The sequence below is a fragment of the Lepisosteus platostomus genome, chromosome 26, assembly GCF_059453375.1.
Source record: "Lepisosteus platostomus isolate fLepPlt1 chromosome 26, fLepPlt1.hap1, whole genome shotgun sequence".
NCBI classification, from domain to species: domain Eukaryota; kingdom Metazoa; phylum Chordata; class Actinopteri; order Semionotiformes; family Lepisosteidae; genus Lepisosteus; species Lepisosteus platostomus.
In genome coordinates this window covers 3,763,607-3,788,005 of record NC_142636.1, presented here as the reverse complement: position 1 = coordinate 3,788,005, position 24,399 = coordinate 3,763,607, and the positions used below count along the sequence as shown (strand labels likewise).

The following is a 24,399-nucleotide window of genomic DNA, read 5'->3' as shown; positions in this document are numbered from 1 at the left end:
TTGACTCGAATATAACCTGATCACAACAGAAGGCCGTGCAGCCCAGTGCTGGTTTAAGAATGCCTCGTGTCTTCAGGCCCCTATTCCTTCAGGTTACCCCTTTGGAATAGTCGTCCGAAAAAGACGGGAAAGGAAAAGCATGTAAGCTCCCACACACTGCGTTAGCATTAGCGGTTGGAATCTGATGGGAGAAAAGCAACCTGGCTCGCCGTCAAGCAATCCATCCCTGGTCTCCCACGTGACAGGCGGGGATACGCACCACTATACTAACGAGGAGCGCTTGCTTGGCGCTTGAAGACACTTCCTCTTGCGGCTACTACTGTTTCCGGTTTCGTCTTTTCTTTTCATTCCTCCCAGAGGAGCGCATGAAAACGTTTCCATCTGCGCCATCCTCACCCCTCCAATGCTATGGTCCCTGCTCCTCCTGGTGCACTGCAAACACTCATTCAGCCGGTTCTTTCAGTTTGAATAATTAGGTCTTCAAAGGCTGGAAGTAGGGCGCAAGACATGCCAATGCCAAAAGCGTGGCTGTGTGCTTCCAGCTGTGAAATGTCACTGGTGGATGTTGAAGACATTACTTCCAAGGCAGCAGGTCCAAGCGATTTAGCGTTTGTACAAGAAGCAGGAAGAGAGAAACGGCACTCCGCCTTTTTCTGGGCAGGCCGAAGCGACAGGAGAAGGGCGCCGTAGTGGGCAGGATTCGAGCCGACGCGGGGAGACCCCAATGGCTTTCTAGCCCATCGCCTTAACCGCTCGGCCACGACTACAGGGAGCGCCGCCGCCGCCGGCTTGCGATCATTTAACACGGAGGGCGAGGCGGCGGCGGTAACCTTTTTCAATGTCGCTCTCCGTTTCCCCAGAAAAAAAGCCAAATGACATGCTAGCACTCGGACACCCTTCAGAAGACTGAAGGGTGGCTTAAAGCTGGAAGGATTAGGTCTCCCCGTTCCGACGCGACAATCGAACTTCCTTAGGCAGAGAGAAAGCAACATCGAGGAGCGTCAACAAGACTTTAGAAGCTGCGCCACACGCCACTTTCAGTCGCAGACACAGCAGTTTTAAAGGCAGGAATCGCCTTTGCGAACGCCATGAGAAACAGAACGCAAGCTCAGGTCCTGCGGTTTAACAAACAGCCACGGCTTTCATGCGACTGGACATTTCTTTTCTGGAGCGAATTCACTTTCAACTTCAAGAAATTCACACAACTTGCGAAATACGAAATACAAATCTGGCTCATCGCTGCACAAGAAATACCGCCGGCTGGCAAGAAAATGACAACGGTGTTTTTCCTTAACGAAAAACTTCCCATGGAGAAAAACAACGGCTGTGCGTCTCTGTCGGCTTGATTCAGTTTAATGCAAGTATTCATTCTCCTCCTGGAAAATACAGCTTGCGAAAGATGAAATACAATTCTTGGCTTTTCTGGGTGAGTGCAGAAGAAATCCTGCCGGCTGGCAGAAGAATTCCAGCCTTTTTTACTCTTTAACCAGAAACTTGCGAATGATACAAAGCAAGCGGGGTGCGTTTCTGTGCAGCTGTTAACTGAACAGCTGCTGCTTCAAGCCCACCCAGGGCTCATTCCGATTTCAACATCATGCCCCCTGAAGGTAGACTGGATTTCTTTGCGAAGCATTCACCTTTTGGACGTTTCAGGAAAGGTGCGTGTCGATGCCAGACTTGAAAAGCTTTCCATACAAAGAAACAACATAGTGCTTTTGATTGATGGGAAACGGCAAGAGCGGTTTGAGCAGCTCCGGCCTCTCAACCGCTTTACAATGTGATCGGCACCTCGGTAGCCAGTTTAGAAGGCTGAAAAGGATGCTGGAAGCACAGCGACGTTCTAAAACCAGCGCTTGAAAAGCATCTGCATACATAAAATGTCCATTTCCCCAAAGCTGAATCTGCATCTTCAGAAGATTGTCAGCTATACGTTTTCGTTCTTTGTTTCCTTTTTTTACGACAAGCTTTCGAGAAATGAACTGTCTATTGTGATGAAGGCTGCATTAGAAATTGTGCATCTAGCTTAGTTCAATGAAATCGGGAGGTGCACCTGTCTCAAGCGGATGGCTCTTTGCAGGCACACTACGGAAACCTGCGGGCGCAAGTTGGGAGAAGTGACTCTTGCAGAGTGTTGAGCTTCGAGAAGAGGGCTCCGCTCAGGAAGATATTTCCACATGTTGAAGAGTCGCTTTTCGCCCTTTCTTTCCCACATTTTTCCAGTGCGGTTATTGATCGCGTTCAAAATGTTTTCCCAACGTACGTGTTACCTGCAAAATCACAGTGAAACTGTTATGGCGAAAAGATTCCTAATAGTTATTGTATTAGAATAGCTCTCCAATTTCTTAGCCTTCGTACACGCAATGTTTAAGGAAACGCTAGAGTAAATGAAACTGTAAATAGACAGGAGCTCTTCTTAGTTTTCATACAAGTTATGATGGCTGCAGCTCCTATCTGCGTCCGGGTGACCGGAGCCAAGGGATTATCTGCGGAACCTTTGATTTATCTCTCGGGCAAGGAGCTAGATACGCCCTTTTCATCTCGGTTTGATCACACCTGTGCATTAAAACGCAGTGCTCGGTACCATCGAGGTGTAAGAGGTTCAAGGATGAGCGGGAAACTTTGTTAATAAGGAGACGGGCACCGCCCAACGTGGGGCTCGAACCCACGACCCTGAGATTAAGAGTCTCATGCTCTACCGACTGAGCTAGCCGGGCGCCGGTGGAGCTGGTGGTTAACTTGTCCCTGTTGACGGCAATTTGACAAGGTATACTTCCTGGCTTTTCATCATGTGCTGACCGGATTCGAGAGTAGCACACCCTGTTCTTTGTTGATTACTGTACCTCCAGCAGCGCAAATGTCAGTAATCATTGAAATGTACGACCTACAATCTCCTCAGCATGCCCGCGTGGACTCCTCAGTGATCATCCTTCTACGTTCTGCTGTAGTTTTCATGCAAGTGAAAACCGTGCTCCAAATAACAGCGGCACAGTTGTATCCTGCGGTAAGCATTCTTCTAATTCCATCGTTTTGCTCCAGGTAAAAGGTAGCGCATCATAGTGTTGATATTCCAAGGTTTCAGAGTCCGTATTGGATGGCTTGGATGCAGACATCGCTCAGAGCTCCCAGTATGATTTTCCCGAGTTCAGTTTTGCAGTGTTTTAGTGCTTTACTACTTCCAGTGGGCCTTTGAATGCTCTGCTAAGTAGAGACGTGACATAATTACTAATGCGACCGAGTGTGCTGGCTGTTCCTGGTTCGTAATGATTAACGTGAGAAATCAATATAAACATAACTGCTTCGATTTCGAGGTTCAGTTGAAGCTTTCAAAGAAACTATCAAAGACCTCAGAACAACCGAAGACACATTTGGTCATCTCCGTATTGGTGAAGATTAAAGAGTCCCGCAAGTGTCAAGCTTGCACAAACACACACGAGAGAGAAACTCAGGACAGAATTTAAAGAAAGGGAGACGCAGACTATTTGAAGGCACTTTGCTAACCCAATGGCATGCTTAGGAATCGTGCATAGGACACATGTAGCAGAGGATGGTTTCGATCCATCGACCTCTGGGTTATGGGCCCAGCACGCTTCCGCTGCGCCACTCTGCTGACGGCCTCTCTGCGTGTGGCGCACAACTGCTCTTTTTATTTCCTACATAAGTGATGAAAGAGTTGAAAGTTTCAACGACAAACGCAGACGTCACTTTGAGCGCTTGGTGTTGTAGCACAAATCATCACATGCTGCTCTACACTGGATTATAAAAGCCGACACATTTTCCAAACATTTTAATGCTGGAGTCACACTGTAGTATTAATAACAGTGCGATACTCGAGGAGCGTAGTGGGATCGCGGTGGCTCATCAGACCGCCCCGGGACAGGGGGCCCGCGTCAGGATGGCCGAGCGGTCTAAGGCGCTGCGTTCAGGTCGCAGTCTCCCCTGGAGGCGTGGGTTCGAATCCCACTCCTGACAAAAAGCTTGCTCAGTGCCGTCTCCAGTCGGGTGCAAATGGGTGAAGCAGCCTGACGCAGGGAACGTGCGCCGATAGGCGTAGGTGTATCCCCTGCCTCTTCCGATTTAGCTCGTGCTCCATAGGATGGAAGCGGATGCTCTGGCTTTTTGACTCGAATATAACCTGATCACAACAGAAGGCCGTGCAGCCCAGTGCTGGTTTAAGAATGCCTCGTGTCTTCAGGCCCCTATTCCTTCAGGTTACCCCTTTGGAATAGTCGTCCGAAAAAGACGGGAAAGGAAAAGCATGTAAGCTCCCACACACTGCGTTAGCATTAGCGGTTGGAATCTGATGGGAGAAAAGCAACCTGGCTCGCCGTCAAGCAATCCATCCCTGGTCTCCCACGTGACAGGCGGGGATACGCACCACTATACTAACGAGGAGCGCTTGCTTGGCGCTTGAAGACACTTCCTCTTGCGGCTACTACTGTTTCCGGTTTCGTCTTTTCTTTTCATTCCTCCCAGAGGAGCGCATGAAAACGTTTCCATCTGCGCCATCCTCACCCCTCCAATGCTATGGTCCCTGCTCCTCCTGGTGCACTGCAAACACTCATTCAGCCGGTTCTTTCAGTTTGAATAATTAGGTCTTCAAAGGCTGGAAGTAGGGCGCAAGACATGCCAATGCCAAAAGCGTGGCTGTGTGCTTCCAGCTGTGAAATGTCACTGGTGGATGTTGAAGACATTACTTCCAAGGCAGCAGGTCCAAGCGATTTAGCGTTTGTACAAGAAGCAGGAAGAGAGAAACGGCACTCCGCCTTTTTCTGGGCAGGCCGAAGCGACAGGAGAAGGGCGCCGTAGTGGGCAGGATTCGAGCCGACGCGGGGAGACCCCAATGGCTTTCTAGCCCATCGCCTTAACCGCTCGGCCACGACTACAGGGAGCGCCGCCGCCGCCGGCTTGCGATCATTTAACACGGAGGGCGAGGCGGCGGCGGTAACCTTTTTCAATGTCGCTCTCCGTTTCCCCAGAAAAAAAGCCAAATGACATGCTAGCACTCGGACACCCTTCAGAAGACTGAAGGGTGGCTTAAAGCTGGAAGGATTAGGTCTCCCCGTTCCGACGCGACAATCGAACTTCCTTAGGCAGAGAGAAAGCAACATCGAGGAGCGTCAACAAGACTTTAGAAGCTGCGCCACACGCCACTTTCAGTCGCAGACACAGCAGTTTTAAAGGCAGGAATCGCCTTTGCGAACGCCATGAGAAACAGAACGCAAGCTCAGGTCCTGCGGTTTAACAAACAGCCACGGCTTTCATGCGACTGGACATTTCTTTTCTGGAGCGAATTCACTTTCAACTTCAAGAAATTCACACAACTTGCGAAATACGAAATACAAATCTGGCTCATCGCTGCACAAGAAATACCGCCGGCTGGCAAGAAAATGACAACGGTGTTTTTCCTTAACGAAAAACTTCCCATGGAGAAAAACAACGGCTGTGCGTCTCTGTCGGCTTGATTCAGTTTAATGCAAGTATTCATTCTCCTCCTGGAAAATACAGCTTGCGAAAGATGAAATACAATTCTTGGCTTTTCTGGGTGAGTGCAGAAGAAATCCTGCCGGCTGGCAGAAGAATTCCAGCCTTTTTTACTCTTTAACCAGAAACTTGCGAATGATACAAAGCAAGCGGGGTGCGTTTCTGTGCAGCTGTTAACTGAACAGCTGCTGCTTCAAGCCCACCCAGGGCTCATTCCGATTTCAACATCATGCCCCCTGAAGGTAGACTGGATTTCTTTGCGAAGCATTCACCTTTTGGACGTTTCAGGAAAGGTGCGTGTCGATGCCAGACTTGAAAAGCTTTCCATACAAAGAAACAACATAGTGCTTTTGATTGATGGGAAACGGCAAGAGCGGTTTGAGCAGCTCCGGCCTCTCAACCGCTTTACAATGTGATCGGCACCTCGGTAGCCAGTTTAGAAGGCTGAAAAGGATGCTGGAAGCACAGCGACGTTCTAAAACCAGCGCTTGAAAAGCATCTGCATACATAAAATGTCCATTTCCCCAAAGCTGAATCTGCATCTTCAGAAGATTGTCAGCTATACGTTTTCGTTCTTTGTTTCCTTTTTTTACGACAAGCTTTCGAGAAATGAACTGTCTATTGTGATGAAGGCTGCATTAGAAATTGTGCATCTAGCTTAGTTCAATGAAATCGGGAGGTGCACCTGTCTCAAGCGGATGGCTCTTTGCAGGCACACTACGGAAACCTGCGGGCGCAAGTTGGGAGAAGTGACTCTTGCAGAGTGTTGAGCTTCGAGAAGAGGGCTCCGCTCAGGAAGATATTTCCACATGTTGAAGAGTCGCTTTTCGCCCTTTCTTTCCCACATTTTTCCAGTGCGGTTATTGATCGCGTTCAAAATGTTTTCCCAACGTACGTGTTACCTGCAAAATCACAGTGAAACTGTTATGGCGAAAAGATTCCTAATAGTTATTGTATTAGAATAGCTCTCCAATTTCTTAGCCTTCGTACACGCAATGTTTAAGGAAACGCTAGAGTAAATGAAACTGTAAATAGACAGGAGCTCTTCTTAGTTTTCATACAAGTTATGATGGCTGCAGCTCCTATCTGCGTCCGGGTGACCGGAGCCAAGGGATTATCTGCGGAACCTTTGATTTATCTCTCGGGCAAGGAGCTAGATACGCCCTTTTCATCTCGGTTTGATCACACCTGTGCATTAAAACGCAGTGCTCGGTACCATCGAGGTGTAAGAGGTTCAAGGATGAGCGGGAAACTTTGTTAATAAGGAGACGGGCACCGCCCAACGTGGGGCTCGAACCCACGACCCTGAGATTAAGAGTCTCATGCTCTACCGACTGAGCTAGCCGGGCGCCGGTGGAGCTGGTGGTTAACTTGTCCCTGTTGACGGCAATTTGACAAGGTATACTTCCTGGCTTTTCATCATGTGCTGACCGGATTCGAGAGTAGCACACCCTGTTCTTTGTTGATTACTGTACCTCCAGCAGCGCAAATGTCAGTAATCATTGAAATGTACGACCTACAATCTCCTCAGCATGCCCGCGTGGACTCCTCAGTGATCATCCTTCTACGTTCTGCTGTAGTTTTCATGCAAGTGAAAACCGTGCTCCAAATAACAGCGGCACAGTTGTATCCTGCGGTAAGCATTCTTCTAATTCCATCGTTTTGCTCCAGGTAAAAGGTAGCGCATCATAGTGTTGATATTCCAAGGTTTCAGAGTCCGTATTGGATGGCTTGGATGCAGACATCGCTCAGAGCTCCCAGTATGATTTTCCCGAGTTCAGTTTTGCAGTGTTTTAGTGCTTTACTACTTCCAGTGGGCCTTTGAATGCTCTGCTAAGTAGAGACGTGACATAATTACTAATGCGACCGAGTGTGCTGGCTGTTCCTGGTTCGTAATGATTAACGCGAGAAATCAATATAAACATAACTGCTTCGATTTCGAGGTTCAGTTGAAGCTTTCAAAGAAACTATCAAAGACCTCAGAACAACCGAAGACACATTTGGTCATCTCCGTATTGGTGAAGATTAAAGAGTCCCGCAAGTGTCAAGCTTGCACAAACACACACGAGAGAGAAACTCAGGACAGAATTTAAAGAAAGGGAGACGCAGACTATTTGAAGGCACTTTGCTAACCCAATGGCATGCTTAGGAATCGTGCATAGGACACATGTAGCAGAGGATGGTTTCGATCCATCGACCTCTGGGTTATGGGCCCAGCACGCTTCCGCTGCGCCACTCTGCTGACGGCCTCTCTGCGTGTGGCGCACAACTGCTCTTTTTATTTCCTACATAAGTGATGAAAGAGTTGAAAGTTTCAACGACAAACGCAGACGTCACTTTGAGCGCTTGGTGTTGTAGCACAAATCATCACATGCTGCTCTACACTGGATTATAAAAGCCGACACATTTTCCAAACATTTTAATGCTGGAGTCACACTGTAGTATTAATAACAGTGCGATACTCGAGGAGCGTAGTGGGATCGCGGTGGCTCATCAGACCGCCCCGGGACAGGGGGCCCGCGTCAGGATGGCCGAGCGGTCTAAGGCGCTGCGTTCAGGTCGCAGTCTCCCCTGGAGGCGTGGGTTCGAATCCCACTCCTGACAAAAAGCTTGCTCAGTGCCGTCTCCAGTCGGGTGCAAATGGGTGAAGCAGCCTGACGCAGGGAACGTGCGCCGATAGGCGTAGGTGTATCCCCTGCCTCTTCCGATTTAGCTCGTGCTCCATAGGATGGAAGCGGATGCTCTGGCTTTTTGACTCGAATATAACCTGATCACAACAGAAGGCCGTGCAGCCCAGTGCTGGTTTAAGAATGCCTCGTGTCTTCAGGCCCCTATTCCTTCAGGTTACCCCTTTGGAATAGTCGTCCGAAAAAGACGGGAAAGGAAAAGCATGTAAGCTCCCACACACTGCGTTAGCATTAGCGGTTGGAATCTGATGGGAGAAAAGCAACCTGGCTCGCCGTCAAGCAATCCATCCCTGGTCTCCCACGTGACAGGCGGGGATACGCACCACTATACTAACGAGGAGCGCTTGCTTGGCGCTTGAAGACACTTCCTCTTGCGGCTACTACTGTTTCCGGTTTCGTCTTTTCTTTTCATTCCTCCCAGAGGAGCGCATGAAAACGTTTCCATCTGCGCCATCCTCACCCCTCCAATGCTATGGTCCCTGCTCCTCCTGGTGCACTGCAAACACTCATTCAGCCGGTTCTTTCAGTTTGAATAATTAGGTCTTCAAAGGCTGGAAGTAGGGCGCAAGACATGCCAATGCCAAAAGCGTGGCTGTGTGCTTCCAGCTGTGAAATGTCACTGGTGGATGTTGAAGACATTACTTCCAAGGCAGCAGGTCCAAGCGATTTAGCGTTTGTACAAGAAGCAGGAAGAGAGAAACGGCACTCCGCCTTTTTCTGGGCAGGCCGAAGCGACAGGAGAAGGGCGCCGTAGTCGGCAGGATTCGAGCCGACGCGGGGAGACCCCAATGGCTTTCTAGCCCATCGCCTTAACCGCTCGGCCACGACTACAGGGAGCGCCGCCGCCGCCGGCTTGCGATCATTTAACACGGAGGGCGAGGCGGCGGCGGTAACCTTTTTCAATGTCGCTCTCCGTTTCCCCAGAAAAAAAGCCAAATGACATGCTAGCACTCGGACACCCTTCAGAAGACTGAAGGGTGGCTTAAAGCTGGAAGGATTAGGTCTCCCCGTTCCGACGCGACAATCGAACTTCCTTAGGCAGAGAGAAAGCAACATCGAGGAGCGTCAACAAGACTTTAGAAGCTGCGCCACACGCCACTTTCAGTCGCAGACACAGCAGTTTTAAAGGCAGGAATCGCCTTTGCGAACGCCATGAGAAACAGAACGCAAGCTCAGGTCCTGCGGTTTAACAAACAGCCACGGCTTTCATGCGACTGGACATTTCTTTTCTGGAGCGAATTCACTTTCAACTTCAAGAAATTCACACAACTTGCGAAATACGAAATACAAATCTGGCTCATCGCTGCACAAGAAATACCGCCGGCTGGCAAGAAAATGACAACGGTGTTTTTCCTTAACGAAAAACTTCCCATGGAGAAAAACAACGGCTGTGCGTCTCTGTCGGCTTGATTCAGTTTAATGCAAGTATTCATTCTCCTCCTGGAAAATACAGCTTGCGAAAGATGAAATACAATTCTTGGCTTTTCTGGGTGAGTGCAGAAGAAATCCTGCCGGCTGGCAGAAGAATTCCAGCCTTTTTTACTCTTTAACCAGAAACTTGCGAATGATACAAAGCAAGCGGGGTGCGTTTCTGTGCAGCTGTTAACTGAACAGCTGCTGCTTCAAGCCCACCCAGGGCTCATTCCGATTTCAACATCATGCCCCCTGAAGGTAGACTGGATTTCTTTGCGAAGCATTCACCTTTTGGACGTTTCAGGAAAGGTGCGTGTCGATGCCAGACTTGAAAAGCTTTCCATACAAAGAAACAACATAGTGCTTTTGATTGATGGGAAACGGCAAGAGCGGTTTGAGCAGCTCCGGCCTCTCAACCGCTTTACAATGTGATCGGCACCTCGGTAGCCAGTTTAGAAGGCTGAAAAGGATGCTGGAAGCACAGCGACGTTCTAAAACCAGCGCTTGAAAAGCATCTGCATACATAAAATGTCCATTTCCCCAAAGCTGAATCTGCATCTTCAGAAGATTGTCAGCTATACGTTTTCGTTCTTTGTTTCCTTTTTTTACGACAAGCTTTCGAGAAATGAACTGTCTATTGTGATGAAGGCTGCATTAGAAATTGTGCATCTAGCTTAGTTCAATGAAATCGGGAGGTGCACCTGTCTCAAGCGGATGGCTCTTTGCAGGCACACTACGGAAACCTGCGGGCGCAAGTTGGGAGAAGTGACTCTTGCAGAGTGTTGAGCTTCGAGAAGAGGGCTCCGCTCAGGAAGATATTTCCACATGTTGAAGAGTCGCTTTTCGCCCTTTCTTTCCCACATTTTTCCAGTGCGGTTATTGATCGCGTTCAAAATGTTTTCCCAACGTACGTGTTACCTGCAAAATCACAGTGAAACTGTTATGGCGAAAAGATTCCTAATAGTTATTGTATTAGAATAGCTCTCCAATTTCTTAGCCTTCGTACACGCAATGTTTAAGGAAACGCTAGAGTAAATGAAACTGTAAATAGACAGGAGCTCTTCTTAGTTTTCATACAAGTTATGATGGCTGCAGCTCCTATCTGCGTCCGGGTGACCGGAGCCAAGGGATTATCTGCGGAACCTTTGATTTATCTCTCGGGCAAGGAGCTAGATACGCCCTTTTCATCTCGGTTTGATCACACCTGTGCATTAAAACGCAGTGCTCGGTACCATCGAGGTGTAAGAGGTTCAAGGATGAGCGGGAAACTTTGTTAATAAGGAGACGGGCACCGCCCAACGTGGGGCTCGAACCCACGACCCTGAGATTAAGAGTCTCATGCTCTACCGACTGAGCTAGCCGGGCGCCGGTGGAGCTGGTGGTTAACTTGTCCCTGTTGACGGCAATTTGACAAGGTATACTTCCTGGCTTTTCATCATGTGCTGACCGGATTCGAGAGTAGCACACCCTGTTCTTTGTTGATTACTGTACCTCCAGCAGCGCAAATGTCAGTAATCATTGAAATGTACGACCTACAATCTCCTCAGCATGCCCGCGTGGACTCCTCAGTGATCATCCTTCTACGTTCTGCTGTAGTTTTCATGCAAGTGAAAACCGTGCTCCAAATAACAGCGGCACAGTTGTATCCTGCGGTAAGCATTCTTCTAATTCCATCGTTTTGCTCCAGGTAAAAGGTAGCGCATCATAGTGTTGATATTCCAAGGTTTCAGAGTCCGTATTGGATGGCTTGGATGCAGACATCGCTCAGAGCTCCCAGTATGATTTTCCCGAGTTCAGTTTTGCAGTGTTTTAGTGCTTTACTACTTCCAGTGGGCCTTTGAATGCTCTGCTAAGTAGAGACGTGACATAATTACTAATGCGACCGAGTGTGCTGGCTGTTCCTGGTTCGTAATGATTAACGCGAGAAATCAATATAAACATAACTGCTTCGATTTCGAGGTTCAGTTGAAGCTTTCAAAGAAACTATCAAAGACCTCAGAACAACCGAAGACACATTTGGTCATCTCCGTATTGGTGAAGATTAAAGAGTCCCGCAAGTGTCAAGCTTGCACAAACACACACGAGAGAGAAACTCAGGACAGAATTTAAAGAAAGGGAGACGCAGACTATTTGAAGGCACTTTGCTAACCCAATGGCATGCTTAGGAATCGTGCATAGGACACATGTAGCAGAGGATGGTTTCGATCCATCGACCTCTGGGTTATGGGCCCAGCACGCTTCCGCTGCGCCACTCTGCTGACGGCCTCTCTGCGTGTGGCGCACAACTGCTCTTTTTATTTCCTACATAAGTGATGAAAGAGTTGAAAGTTTCAACGACAAACGCAGACGTCACTTTGAGCGCTTGGTGTTGTAGCACAAATCATCACATGCTGCTCTACACTGGATTCTAAAAGCCGACACATTTTCCAAACATTTTAATGCTGGAGTCACACTGTAGTATTAATAACAGTGCGATACTCGAGGAGCGTAGTGGGATCGCGGTGGCTCATCAGACCGCCCCGGGACAGGGGGCCCGCGTCAGGATGGCCGAGCGGTCTAAGGCGCTGCGTTCAGGTCGCAGTCTCCCCTGGAGGCGTGGGTTCGAATCCCACTCCTGACAAAAAGCTTGCTCAGTGCCGTCTCCAGTCGGGTGCAAATGGGTGAAGCAGCCTGACGCAGGGAACGTGCGCCGATAGGCGTAGGTGTATCCCCTGCCTCTTCCGATTTAGCTCGTGCTCCATAGGATGGAAGCGGATGCTCTGGCTTTTTGACTCGAATATAACCTGATCACAACAGAAGGCCGTGCAGCCCAGTGCTGGTTTAAGAATGCCTCGTGTCTTCAGGCCCCTATTCCTTCAGGTTACCCCTTTGGAATAGTCGTCCGAAAAAGACGGGAAAGGAAAAGCATGTAAGCTCCCACACACTGCGTTAGCATTAGCGGTTGGAATCTGATGGGAGAAAAGCAACCTGGCTCGCCGTCAAGCAATCCATCCCTGGTCTCCCACGTGACAGGCGGGGATACGCACCACTATACTAACGAGGAGCGCTTGCTTGGCGCTTGAAGACACTTCCTCTTGCGGCTACTACTGTTTCCGGTTTCGTCTTTTCTTTTCATTCCTCCCAGAGGAGCGCATGAAAACGTTTCCATCTGCGCCATCCTCACCCCTCCAATGCTATGGTCCCTGCTCCTCCTGGTGCACTGCAAACACTCATTCAGCCGGTTCTTTCAGTTTGAATAATTAGGTCTTCAAAGGCTGGAAGTAGGGCGCAAGACATGCCAATGCCAAAAGCGTGGCTGTGTGCTTCCAGCTGTGAAATGTCACTGGTGGATGTTGAAGACATTACTTCCAAGGCAGCAGGTCCAAGCGATTTAGCGTTTGTACAAGAAGCAGGAAGAGAGAAACGGCACTCCGCCTTTTTCTGGGCAGGCCGAAGCGACAGGAGAAGGGCGCCGTAGTCGGCAGGATTCGAGCCGACGCGGGGAGACCCCAATGGCTTTCTAGCCCATCGCCTTAACCGCTCGGCCACGACTACAGGGAGCGCCGCCGCCGCCGGCTTGCGATCATTTAACACGGAGGGCGAGGCGGCGGCGGTAACCTTTTTCAATGTCGCTCTCCGTTTCCCCAGAAAAAAAGCCAAATGACATGCTAGCACTCGGACACCCTTCAGAAGACTGAAGGGTGGCTTAAAGCTGGAAGGATTAGGTCTCCCCGTTCCGACGCGACAATCGAACTTCCTTAGGCAGAGAGAAAGCAACATCGAGGAGCGTCAACAAGACTTTAGAAGCTGCGCCACACGCCACTTTCAGTCGCAGACACAGCAGTTTTAAAGGCAGGAATCGCCTTTGCGAACGCCATGAGAAACAGAACGCAAGCTCAGGTCCTGCGGTTTAACAAACAGCCACGGCTTTCATGCGACTGGACATTTCTTTTCTGGAGCGAATTCACTTTCAACTTCAAGAAATTCACACAACTTGCGAAATACGAAATACAAATCTGGCTCATCGCTGCACAAGAAATACCGCCGGCTGGCAAGAAAATGACAACGGTGTTTTTCCTTAACGAAAAACTTCCCATGGAGAAAAACAACGGCTGTGCGTCTCTGTCGGCTTGATTCAGTTTAATGCAAGTATTCATTCTCCTCCTGGAAAATACAGCTTGCGAAAGATGAAATACAATTCTTGGCTTTTCTGGGTGAGTGCAGAAGAAATCCTGCCGGCTGGCAGAAGAATTCCAGCCTTTTTTACTCTTTAACCAGAAACTTGCGAATGATACAAAGCAAGCGGGGTGCGTTTCTGTGCAGCTGTTAACTGAACAGCTGCTGCTTCAAGCCCACCCAGGGCTCATTCCGATTTCAACATCATGCCCCCTGAAGGTAGACTGGATTTCTTTGCGAAGCATTCACCTTTTGGACGTTTCAGGAAAGGTGCGTGTCGATGCCAGACTTGAAAAGCTTTCCATACAAAGAAACAACATAGTGCTTTTGATTGATGGGAAACGGCAAGAGCGGTTTGAGCAGCTCCGGCCTCTCAACCGCTTTACAATGTGATCGGCACCTCGGTAGCCAGTTTAGAAGGCTGAAAAGGATGCTGGAAGCACAGCGACGTTCTAAAACCAGCGCTTGAAAAGCATCTGCATACATAAAATGTCCATTTCCCCAAAGCTGAATCTGCATCTTCAGAAGATTGTCAGCTATACGTTTTCGTTCTTTGTTTCCTTTTTTTACGACAAGCTTTCGAGAAATGAACTGTCTATTGTGATGAAGGCTGCATTAGAAATTGTGCATCTAGCTTAGTTCAATGAAATCGGGAGGTGCACCTGTCTCAAGCGGATGGCTCTTTGCAGGCACACTACGGAAACCTGCGGGCGCAAGTTGGGAGAAGTGACTCTTGCAGAGTGTTGAGCTTCGAGAAGAGGGCTCCGCTCAGGAAGATATTTCCACATGTTGAAGAGTCGCTTTTCGCCCTTTCTTTCCCACATTTTTCCAGTGCGGTTATTGATCGCGTTCAAAATGTTTTCCCAACGTACGTGTTACCTGCAAAATCACAGTGAAACTGTTATGGCGAAAAGATTCCTAATAGTTATTGTATTAGAATAGCTCTCCAATTTCTTAGCCTTCGTACACGCAATGTTTAAGGAAACGCTAGAGTAAATGAAACTGTAAATAGACAGGAGCTCTTCTTAGTTTTCATACAAGTTATGATGGCTGCAGCTCCTATCTGCGTCCGGGTGACCGGAGCCAAGGGATTATCTGCGGAACCTTTGATTTATCTCTCGGGCAAGGAGCTAGATACGCCCTTTTCATCTCGGTTTGATCACACCTGTGCATTAAAACGCAGTGCTCGGTACCATCGAGGTGTAAGAGGTTCAAGGATGAGCGGGAAACTTTGTTAATAAGGAGACGGGCACCGCCCAACGTGGGGCTCGAACCCACGACCCTGAGATTAAGAGTCTCATGCTCTACCGACTGAGCTAGCCGGGCGCCGGTGGAGCTGGTGGTTAACTTGTCCCTGTTGACGGCAATTTGACAAAGGTATACTTCCTGGCTTTTCATCATGTGCTGACCGGATTCGAGAGTAGCACACCCTGTTCTTTGTTGATTACTGTACCTCCAGCAGCGCAAATGTCAGTAATCATTGAAATGTACGACCTACAATCTCCTCAGCATGCCCGCGTGGACTCCTCAGTGATCATCCTTCTACGTTCTGCTGTAGTTTTCATGCAAGTGAAAACCGTGCTCCAAATAACAGCGGCACAGTTGTATCCTGCGGTAAGCATTCTTCTAATTCCATCGTTTTGCTCCAGGTAAAAGGTAGCGCATCATAGTGTTGATATTCCAAGGTTTCAGAGTCCGTATTGGATGGCTTGGATGCAGACATCGCTCAGAGCTCCCAGTATGATTTTCCCGAGTTCAGTTTTGCAGTGTTTTAGTGCTTTACTACTTCCAGTGGGCCTTTGAATGCTCTGCTAAGTAGAGACGTGACATAATTACTAATGCGACCGAGTGTGCTGGCTGTTCCTGGTTCGTAATGATTAACGCGAGAAATCAATATAAACATAACTGCTTCGATTTCGAGGTTCAGTTGAAGCTTTCAAAGAAACTATCAAAGACCTCAGAACAACCGAAGACACATTTGGTCATCTCCGTATTGGTGAAGATTAAAGAGTCCCGCAAGTGTCAAGCTTGCACAAACACACACGAGAGAGAAACTCAGGACAGAATTTAAAGAAAGGGAGACGCAGACTATTTGAAGGCACTTTGCTAACCCAATGGCATGCTTAGGAATCGTGCATAGGACACATGTAGCAGAGGATGGTTTCGATCCATCGACCTCTGGGTTATGGGCCCAGCACGCTTCCGCTGCGCCACTCTGCTGACGGCCTCTCTGCGTGTGGCGCACAACTGCTCTTTTTATTTCCTACATAAGTGATGAAAGAGTTGAAAGTTTCAACGACAAACGCAGACGTCACTTTGAGCGCTTGGTGTTGTAGCACAAATCATCACATGCTGCTCTACACTGGATTATAAAAGCCGACACATTTTCCAAACATTTTAATGCTGGAGTCACACTGTAGTATTAATAACAGTGCGATACTCGAGGAGCGTAGTGGGATCGCGGTGGCTCATCAGACCGCCCCGGGACAGGGGGCCCGCGTCAGGATGGCCGAGCGGTCTAAGGCGCTGCGTTCAGGTCGCAGTCTCCCCTGGAGGCGTGGGTTCGAATCCCACTCCTGACAAAAAGCTTGCTCAGTGCCGTCTCCAGTCGGGTGCAAATGGGTGAAGCAGCCTGACGCAGGGAACGTGCGCCGATAGGCGTAGGTGTATCCCCTGCCTCTTCCGATTTAGCTCGTGCTCCATAGGATGGAAGCGGATGCTCTGGCTTTTTGACTCGAATATAACCTGATCACAACAGAAGGCCGTGCAGCCCAGTGCTGGTTTAAGAATGCCTCGTGTCTTCAGGCCCCTATTCCTTCAGGTTACCCCTTTGGAATAGTCGTCCGAAAAAGACGGGAAAGGAAAAGCATGTAAGCTCCCACACACTGCGTTAGCATTAGCGGTTGGAATCTGATGGGAGAAAAGCAACCTGGCTCGCCGTCAAGCAATCCATCCCTGGTCTCCCACGTGACAGGCGGGGATACGCACCACTATACTAACGAGGAGCGCTTGCTTGGCGCTTGAAGACACTTCCTCTTGCGGCTACTACTGTTTCCGGTTTCGTCTTTTCTTTTCATTCCTCCCAGAGGAGCGCATGAAAACGTTTCCATCTGCGCCATCCTCACCCCTCCAATGCTATGGTCCCTGCTCCTCCTGGTGCACTGCAAACACTCATTCAGCCGGTTCTTTCAGTTTGAATAATTAGGTCTTCAAAGGCTGGAAGTAGGGCGCAAGACATGCCAATGCCAAAAGCGTGGCTGTGTGCTTCCAGCTGTGAAATGTCACTGGTGGATGTTGAAGACATTACTTCCAAGGCAGCAGGTCCAAGCGATTTAGCGTTTGTACAAGAAGCAGGAAGAGAGAAACGGCACTCCGCCTTTTTCTGGGCAGGCCGAAGCGACAGGAGAAGGGCGCCGTAGTGGGCAGGATTCGAGCCGACGCGGGGAGACCCCAATGGCTTTCTAGCCCATCGCCTTAACCGCTCGGCCACGACTACAGGGAGCGCCGCCGCCGCCGGCTTGCGATCATTTAACACGGAGGGCGAGGCGGCGGCGGTAACCTTTTTCAATGTCGCTCTCCGTTTCCCCAGAAAAAAAGCCAAATGACATGCTAGCACTCGGACACCCTTCAGAAGACTGAAGGGTGGCTTAAAGCTGGAAGGATTAGGTCTCCCCGTTCCGACGCGACAATCGAACTTCCTTAGGCAGAGAGAAAGCAACATCGAGGAGCGTCAACAAGACTTTAGAAGCTGCGCCACACGCCACTTTCAGTCGCAGACACAGCAGTTTTAAAGGCAGGAATCGCCTTTGCGAACGCCATGAGAAACAGAACGCAAGCTCAGGTCCTGCGGTTTAACAAACAGCCACGGCTTTCATGCGACTGGACATTTCTTTTCTGGAGCGAATTCACTTTCAACTTCAAGAAATTCACACAACTTGCGAAATACGAAATACAAATCTGGCTCATCGCTGCACAAGAAATACCGCCGGCTGGCAAGAAAATGACAACGGTGTTTTTCCTTAACGAAAAACTTCCCATGGAGAAAAACAACGGCTGTGCGTCTCTGTCGGCTTGATTCAGTTTAATGCAAGTATTCATTCTCCTCCTGGAAAATACAGCTTGCGAAAGATGAAATACAATTCTTGGCTTTTCTGGGTGAGTGCAGAAGAAATCCTGCCGGCTGGCAGAAGAATTCCAGCCTTTTTTACTCTTTAACCAGAAACTTGCGAATGATACAAAGCAAGCGGGGTGCGTTTCTGTGCAGCTGTTAACTGAACAGCTGCTGCTTCAAGCCCACCCAGGGCTCATTCCGATTTCAACATCATGCCCCCTGAAGGTAGACTGGATTTCTTTGCGAAGCATTCACCTTTTGGACGTTTCAGGAAAGGTGCGTGTCGATGCCAGACTTGAAAAGCTTTCCATACAAAGAAACAACATAGTGCTTTTGATTGATGGGAAACGGCAAGAGCGGTTTGAGCAGCTCCGGCCTCTCAACCGCTTTACAATGTGATCGGCACCTCGGTAGCCAGTTTAGAAGGCTGAAAAGGATGCTGGAAGCACAGCGACGTTCTAAAACCAGCGCTTGAAAAGCATCTGCATACATAAAATGTCCATTTCCCCAAAGCTGAATCTGCATCTTCAGAAGATTGTCAGCTATACGTTTTCGTTCTTTGTTTCCTTTTTTTACGACAAGCTTTCGAGAAATGAACTGTCTATTGTGATGAAGGCTGCATTAGAAATTGTGCATCTAGCTTAGTTCAATGAAATCGGGAGGTGCACCTGTCTCAAGCGGATGGCTCTTTGCAGGCACACTACGGAAACCTGCGGGCGCAAGTTGGGAGAAGTGACTCTTGCAGAGTGTTGAGCTTCGAGAAGAGGGCTCCGCTCAGGAAGATATTTCCACATGTTGAAGAGTCGCTTTTCGCCCTTTCTTTCCCACATTTTTCCAGTGCGGTTATTGATCGCGTTCAAAATGTTTTCCCAACGTACGTGTTACCTGCAAAATCACAGTGAAACTGTTATGGCGAAAAGATTCCTAATAGTTATTGTATTAGAATAGCTCTCCAATTTCTTAGCCTTCGTACACGCAATGTTTAAGGAAACGCTAGAGTAAATGAAACTGTAAATAGACAGGAGCTCTTCTTAGTTTTCATACAAGTTATGATGGCTGCAGCTCCTATCTGCGTCCGGGTGACCGGAGCCAAGGGATTATCTGCGGAACCTTTGATTTATCTCTCGGGCAAGGAGCTAGATACGCCCTTTTCATCTCGGTTTGATCACACCTGTGCATTAAAACGCAGTGCTCGGTACCATCGAGGTGTAAGAGGTTCAAGGATGAGCGGGAAACTTTGTTAATAAGGAGACGGGCACCGCCCAACGTGGGGCTCGAACCCACGACCCTGAGATTAAGAGTCTCATGCTCTACCGACTGAGCTAGCCGGGCGCCGGTGGAGCTGGTGGTTAACTTGTCCCTGTTGACGGCAATTTGACAAGGTATACTTCCTGGCTTTTCATCATGTGCTGACCGGATTCGAGAGTAGCACACCCTGTTCTTTGTTGATTACTGTACCTCCAGCAGCGCAAATGTCAGTAATCATTGAAATGTACGACCTACAATCTCCTCAGCATGCCCGCGTGGACTCCTCAGTGATCATCCTTCTACGTTCTGCTGTAGTTTTCATGCAAGTGAAAACCGTGCTCCAAATAACAGCGGCACAGTTGTATCCTGCGGTAAGCATTCTTCTAATTCCATCGTTTTGCTCCAGGTAAAAGGTAGCGCATCATAGTGTTGATATTCCAAGGTTTCAGAGTCCGTATTGGATGGCTTGGATGCAGACATCACTCAGAGCTCCCAGTATGATTTTCCCGAGTTCAGTTTTGCAGTGTTTTAGTGCTTTACTACTTCCAGTGGGCCTTTGAATGCTCTGCTAAGTAGAGACGTGACATAATTACTAATGCGACCGAGTGTGCTGGCTGTTCCTGGTTCGTAATGATTAACGCGAGAAATCAATATAAACATAACTGCTTCGATTTCGAGGTTCAGTTGAAGCTTTCAAAGAAACTATCAAAGACCTCAGAACAACCGAAGACACATTTGGTCATCTCCGTATTGGTGAAGATTAAAGAGTCCCGCAAGTGTCAAGCTTGCACAAACACACACGAGAGAGAAACTCAGGACAGAATTTAAAGAAAGGGAGACGCAGACTATTTGAAGGCACTTTGCTAACCCAATGGCATGCTTAGGAATCGTGCATAGGACACATGTAGCAGAGGATGGTTTCGATCCATCGACCTCTGGGTTATGGGCCCAGCACGCTTCCGCTGCGCCACTCTGCTGACGGCCTCTCTGCGTGTGGCGCACAACTGCTCTTTTTATTTCCTACATAAGTGATGAAAGAGTTGAAAGTTTCAACGACAAACGCAGACGTCACTTTGAGCGCTTGGTGTTGTAGCACAAATCATCACATGCTGCTCTACACTGGATTATAAAAGCCGACACATTTTCCAAACATTTTAATGCTGGAGTCACACTGTAGTATTAATAACAGTGCGATACTCGAGGAGCGTAGTGGGATCGCGGTGGCTCATCAGACCGCCCCGGGACAGGGGGCCCGCGTCAGGATGGCCGAGCGGTCTAAGGCGCTGCGTTCAGGTCGCAGTCTCCCCTGGAGGCGTGGGTTCGAATCCCACTCCTGACAAAAAGCTTGCTCAGTGCCGTCTCCAGTCGGGTGCAAATGGGTGAAGCAGCCTGACGCAGGGAACGTGCGCCGATAGGCGTAGGTGTATCCCCTGCCTCTTCCGATTTAGCTCGTGCTCCATAGGATGGAAGCGGATGCTCTGGCTTTTTGACTCGAATATAACCTGATCACAACAGAAGGCCGTGCAGCCCAGTGCTGGTTTAAGAATGCCTCGTGTCTTCAGGCCCCTATTCCTTCAGGTTACCCCTTTGGAATAGTCGTCCGAAAAAGACGGGAAAGGAAAAGCATGTAAGCTCCCACACACTGCGTTAGCATTAGCGGTTGGAATCTGATGGGAGAAAAGCAACCTGGCTCGCCGTCAAGCAATCCATCCCTGGTCTCCCACGTGACAGGCGGGGATACGCACCACTATACTAACGAGGAGCGCTTGCTTGGCGCTTGAAGACACTTCCTCTTGCGGCTACTACTGTTTCCGGTTTCGTCTTTTCTTTTCATTCCTCCCAGAGGAGCGCATGAAAACGTTTCCATCTGCGCCATCCTCACCCCTCCAATGCTATGGTCCCTGCTCCTCCTGGTGCACTGCAAACACTCATTCAGCCGGTTCTTTCAGTTTGAATAATTAGGTCTTCAAAGGCTGGAAGTAGGGCGCAAGACATGCCAATGCCAAAAGCGTGGCTGTGTGCTTCCAGCTGTGAAATGTCACTGGTGGATGTTGAAGACATTACTTCCAAGGCAGCAGGTCCAAGCGATTTAGCGTTTGTACAAGAAGCAGGAAGAGAGAAACGGCACTCCGCCTTTTTCTGGGCAGGCCGAAGCGACAGGAGAAGGGCGCCGTAGTCGGCAGGATTCGAGCCGACGCGGGGAGACCCCAATGGCTTTCTAGCCCATCGCCTTAACCGCTCGGCCACGACTACAGGGAGCGCCGCCGCCGCCGGCTTGCGATCATTTAACACGGAGGGCGAGGCGGCGGCGGTAACCTTTTTCAATGTCGCTCTCCGTTTCCCCAGAAAAAAAGCCAAATGACATGCTAGCACTCGGACACCCTTCAGAAGACTGAAGGGTGGCTTAAAGCTGGAAGGATTAGGTCTCCCCGTTCCGACGCGACAATCGAACTTCCTTAGGCAGAGAGAAAGCAACATCGAGGAGCGTCAACAAGACTTTAGAAGCTGCGCCACACGCCACTTTCAGTCGCAGACACAGCAGTTTTAAAGGCAGGAATCGCCTTTGCGAACGCCATGAGAAACAGAACGCAAGCTCAGGTCCTGCGGTTTAACAAACAGCCACGGCTTTCATGCGACTGGACATTTCTTTTCTGGAGCGAATTCACTTTCAACTTCAAGAAATTCACACAACTTGCGAAATACGAAATACAAATCTGGCTCATCGCTGCACAAGAAATACCGCCGGCTGGCAAGAAAATGACAACGGTGTTTTTCCTTAACGAAAAACTTCCCATGGAGAAAAACAACGGCTGTGCGTCTCTGTCGGCTTGATTCAGTTTAATGCAAGTATTCATTCTCCTCCTGGAAAATACAGCTTGCGAAAGATGAAATACAATTCTTGGCTTTTCTGGGTGAGTGCAGAAGAAATCCTGCCGGCTGGCAGAAGAATTCCAGCCTTTTTTACTCTTTAACCAGAAACTTGCGAATGATACAAAGCAAGCGGGGTGCGTTTCTGTGCAGCTGTTAACTGAACAGCTGCTGCTTCAAGCCCACCCAGGGCTCATTCCGATTTCAACATCATGCCCCCTGAAGGTAGACTGGATTTCTTTGCGAAGCATTCACCTTTTGGACGTTTCAGGAAAGGTGCGTGTCGATGCCAGACTTGAAAAGCTTTCCATACAAAGAAACAACATAGTGCTTTTGATTGATGGGAAACGGCAAGAGCGGTTTGAGCAGCTCCGGCCTCTCAACCGCTTTACAATGTGATCGGCACCTCGGTAGCCAGTTTAGAAGGCTGAAAAGGATGCTGGAAGCACAGCGACGTTCTAAAACCAGCGCTTGAAAAGCATCTGCATACATAAAATGTCCATTTCCCCAAAGCTGAATCTGCATCTTCAGAAGATTGTCAGCTATACGTTTTCGTTCTTTGTTTCCTTTTTTTACGACAAGCTTTCGAGAAATGAACTGTCTATTGTGATGAAGGCTGCATTAGAAATTGTGCATCTAGCTTAGTTCAATGAAATCGGGAGGTGCACCTGTCTCAAGCGGATGGCTCTTTGCAGGCACACTACGGAAACCTGCGGGCGCAAGTTGGGAGAAGTGACTCTTGCAGAGTGTTGAGCTTCGAGAAGAGGGCTCCGCTCAGGAAGATATTTCCACATGTTGAAGAGTCGCTTTTCGCCCTTTCTTTCCCACATTTTTCCAGTGCGGTTATTGATCGCGTTCAAAATGTTTTCCCAACGTACGTGTTACCTGCAAAATCACAGTGAAACTGTTATGGCGAAAAGATTCCTAATAGTTATTGTATTAGAATAGCTCTCCAATTTCTTAGCCTTCGTACACGCAATGTTTAAGGAAACGCTAGAGTAAATGAAACTGTAAATAGACAGGAGCTCTTCTTAGTTTTCATACAAGTTATGATGGCTGCAGCTCCTATCTGCGTCCGGGTGACCGGAGCCAAGGGATTATCTGCGGAACCTTTGATTTATCTCTCGGGCAAGGAGCTAGATACGCCCTTTTCATCTCGGTTTGATCACACCTGTGCATTAAAACGCAGTGCTCGGTACCATCGAGGTGTAAGAGGTTCAAGGATGAGCGGGAAACTTTGTTAATAAGGAGACGGGCACCGCCCAACGTGGGGCTCGAACCCACGACCCTGAGATTAAGAGTCTCATGCTCTACCGACTGAGCTAGCCGGGCGCCGGTGGAGCTGGTGGTTAACTTGTCCCTGTTGACGGCAATTTGACAAGGTATACTTCCTGGCTTTTCATCATGTGCTGACCGGATTCGAGAGTAGCACACCCTGTTCTTTGTTGATTACTGTACCTCCAGCAGCGCAAATGTCAGTAATCATTGAAATGTACGACCTACAATCTCCTCAGCATGCCCGCGTGGACTCCTCAGTGATCATCCTTCTACGTTCTGCTGTAGTTTTCATGCAAGTGAAAACCGTGCTCCAAATAACAGCGGCACAGTTGTATCCTGCGGTAAGCATTCTTCTAATTCCATCGTTTTGCTCCAGGTAAAAGGTAGCGCATCATAGTGTTGATATTCCAAGGTTTCAGAGTCCGTATTGGATGGCTTGGATGCAGACATCACTCAGAGCTCCCAGTATGATTTTCCCGAGTTCAGTTTTGCAGTGTTTTAGTGCTTTACTACTTCCAGTGGGCCTTTGAATGCTCTGCTAAGTAGAGACGTGACATAATTACTAATGCGACCGAGTGTGCTGGCTGTTCCTGGTTCGTAATGATTAACGCGAGAAATCAATATAAACATAACTGCTTCGATTTCGAGGTTCAGTTGAAGCTTTCAAAGAAACTATCAAAGACCTCAGAACAACCGAAGACACATTTGGTCATCTCCGTATTGGTGAAGATTAAAGAGTCCCGCAAGTGTCAAGCTTGCACAAACACACACGAGAGAGAAACTCAGGACAGAATTTAAAGAAAGGGAGACGCAGACTATTTGAAGGCACTTTGCTAACCCAATGGCATGCTTAGGAATCGTGCATAGGACACATGTAGCAGAGGATGGTTTCGATCCATCGACCTCTGGGTTATGGGCCCAGCACGCTTCCGCTGCGCCACTCTGCTGACGGCCTCTCTGCGTGTGGCGCACAACTGCTCTTTTTATTTCCTACATAAGTGATGAAAGAGTTGAAAGTTTCAACGACAAACGCAGACGTCACTTTGAGCGCTTGGTGTTGTAGCACAAATCATCACATGCTGCTCTACACTGGATTATAAAAGCCGACACATTTTCCAAACATTTTAATGCTGGAGTCACACTGTAGTATTAATAACA

At 48.7% G+C, this 24,399-nt stretch overlaps 11 non-coding genes across 11 annotated transcripts; 5 read left to right on the top strand and 6 right to left on the bottom strand.

The window, feature by feature from the left end:
* Positions 1-2,641: 2,641 nt before the first annotated feature.
* On the bottom strand, positions 2,642-2,714 carry trnak-cuu (transfer RNA lysine (anticodon CUU)). Its single transcript has one exon. It is a non-coding gene; the product is annotated as a tRNA-Lys (tRNA).
* Positions 2,715-3,886: 1,172 nt separating this feature from the next.
* trnal-cag (transfer RNA leucine (anticodon CAG)) lies at positions 3,887-3,969 on the top strand. The gene has a single exon. It is a non-coding gene; the product is annotated as a tRNA-Leu (tRNA).
* A 2,788-nt stretch (positions 3,970-6,757) lies between these two features.
* trnak-cuu (transfer RNA lysine (anticodon CUU)) lies at positions 6,758-6,830 on the bottom strand. The gene has a single exon. It is a non-coding gene; the product is annotated as a tRNA-Lys (tRNA).
* Positions 6,831-8,002: 1,172 nt separating this feature from the next.
* On the top strand, positions 8,003-8,085 carry trnal-cag (transfer RNA leucine (anticodon CAG)). Its single transcript has one exon. It is a non-coding gene; the product is annotated as a tRNA-Leu (tRNA).
* Positions 8,086-10,873: 2,788 nt separating this feature from the next.
* trnak-cuu (transfer RNA lysine (anticodon CUU)) lies at positions 10,874-10,946 on the bottom strand. Its single transcript has one exon. It is a non-coding gene; the product is annotated as a tRNA-Lys (tRNA).
* A 1,172-nt stretch (positions 10,947-12,118) lies between these two features.
* On the top strand, positions 12,119-12,201 carry trnal-cag (transfer RNA leucine (anticodon CAG)). The gene has a single exon. It is a non-coding gene; the product is annotated as a tRNA-Leu (tRNA).
* Positions 12,202-14,989: 2,788 nt separating this feature from the next.
* trnak-cuu (transfer RNA lysine (anticodon CUU)) lies at positions 14,990-15,062 on the bottom strand. Its single transcript has one exon. It is a non-coding gene; the product is annotated as a tRNA-Lys (tRNA).
* A 1,173-nt stretch (positions 15,063-16,235) lies between these two features.
* Positions 16,236-16,318, top strand: trnal-cag (transfer RNA leucine (anticodon CAG)). Its single transcript has one exon. It is a non-coding gene; the product is annotated as a tRNA-Leu (tRNA).
* A 2,788-nt stretch (positions 16,319-19,106) lies between these two features.
* Positions 19,107-19,179, bottom strand: trnak-cuu (transfer RNA lysine (anticodon CUU)). Its single transcript has one exon. It is a non-coding gene; the product is annotated as a tRNA-Lys (tRNA).
* Positions 19,180-20,351: 1,172 nt separating this feature from the next.
* trnal-cag (transfer RNA leucine (anticodon CAG)) lies at positions 20,352-20,434 on the top strand. Its single transcript has one exon. It is a non-coding gene; the product is annotated as a tRNA-Leu (tRNA).
* Positions 20,435-23,222: 2,788 nt separating this feature from the next.
* Positions 23,223-23,295, bottom strand: trnak-cuu (transfer RNA lysine (anticodon CUU)). Its single transcript has one exon. It is a non-coding gene; the product is annotated as a tRNA-Lys (tRNA).
* Positions 23,296-24,399: the final 1,104 nt, after the last annotated feature.